At 68.0% G+C, this 1,496-nt stretch overlaps 1 protein-coding gene across 1 annotated transcript in view; it reads right to left on the bottom strand.

Annotated features, from left to right (window-relative positions):
• The window catches only part of AGAP3 (ArfGAP with GTPase domain, ankyrin repeat and PH domain 3), a 27,614-nt gene that overhangs the window by 20,756 nt on the left and 5,362 nt on the right, over window positions 1-1,496 (bottom strand). The gene's annotated exons all lie outside the window — the stretch shown is intronic.

The raw sequence follows: 1,496 nt of genomic DNA, 5'->3' as shown, positions 1-1,496 counted from the left end.
GCTGGGACGCCCCCGCCCCTCTGGGCCTTGTTGCGCTGGCCCGGCGCCGGGCGTGGGGCCGAGCTCCCTTCTTCTCCATGCAGCGAGCCTGGCGCAGCGCGTCCAGCCGGGCCGGGTCCCCGGCAGCCCCCAGCCGCGGGCTCCAGCGCTCCTAGCCTTCCCTGGGGGTGGGGTTAGTTACAAAGGATCCTGTGGGTCTCTGGAGTGGGGAGCACGGCGGCCGCTTCTCATCTGAGAGCAGTCCCAAGGCCCGGCCCGCCTCCGGCCCCGCACAGGGGAGAATGTCCAGAGGTGCTGTGTGTCACCACCTGGTCTTCTAATTTGGAAGGAGTTGGAAAGGCCTTTTTGTTGATGAAAAGTTGGAAACAGTGGCACATATCTGCAAATATCGAAAGAATAAAGATTTTGGCAAGTTATACTCAAGCCCCGCACAAGTCGGTCAGCACTGGTGAGGGCGGAGACCCAGGTGCCTGGGGAGAGGAGGCAGCGGGATGAAGAGGAGGAGGAGGAGGAGTGGGAGGAGCGGGAGGAGCAGGCGGCGGCGGCGGCGGAGGCCGCTGGGCAGTCCATCTCATCAGGGAGTGTTCGCCACCGGGCAGCCGGGGCCCCCCTGGCCCTCCTGTTGCCCCGGGCTGCCAGGAGCCGAGGGCCCAGGGCACAGGACTGCAAGTGCAGCGCGGGGGGCAGGGGGTACCACCGAGGGAGCGGAAAGAACCGGGCCAGAGGCTGCTGCCCGCAGCTCCGCCGTCAGCACCTGCCCCCGGGCGTCTCCCGGGCGCCACGGCCTCTGCCCCTTCAGCCCAGGGAGGAGGAAGGTGGATGGGGATCGCCGCCACTGGGTCCCCGGACCAAAGAGCTGGTTGGGGCAGGGAGGAGGCGGGCGGGTACAGCCGGCCCCGGCCAGGCTGGTGAGCCAGGAGGCCCCCCAGCCAGCATAGGTTCCCCGGGAGCCCCGAGGGGCAGCCCCTCCCCCCAGGACGGGAGCTGGGGCAAGAGTGGCAACAGAATGAGCACATGAAGTCATGGGGGAGACTGGGGACGTCAACGGCCACATCGGGGGTGGGTCACAAGGACACCAGGCCGCAGAGCAGGCGGTGGCTCTGCTGGGGGCAGGACGATAGGGGCGAGGGGGTGGCCCCAACAGCGACGATGAGAGACAGGGAGGTCCCGAGCCGGGCTCCTGGAGACGGACATGTCTCGAGGCCTCCTCGTGGACAATGGCGCAAGTGAGGTCACCATGGAAACAATGGAAAGAGAAACTGAGGTCGCCACAGTGAAGATGGAGAGGANGAGGGGGGCGGAGGGAGGGGAGGGTGCCCCGGGGGTGGCCGGCCTGGCAGCGCAGGAAGTGGGAGGTTCGGAATGGTGCTGAGGGAGCGGGTGACTGGAGCAGAATGTCACACAGCAGATGCCAGGGGCGCAGACGGCGGTCACTGCAAACACAGGTACCCGAGGGCTCTACGGCAGCGGCAGTGGCAGCGGCGGGCGCGGGGCCC

Source organism: Crocuta crocuta, unplaced genomic scaffold, assembly GCF_008692635.1.
Source record: "Crocuta crocuta isolate KB4526 unplaced genomic scaffold, BGI_CrCroc_1.0 scaffold408, whole genome shotgun sequence".
Lineage (NCBI taxonomy): Eukaryota > Metazoa > Chordata > Mammalia > Carnivora > Hyaenidae > Crocuta > Crocuta crocuta.
This window is presented reverse-complemented; position numbering and strand designations above follow the sequence as displayed.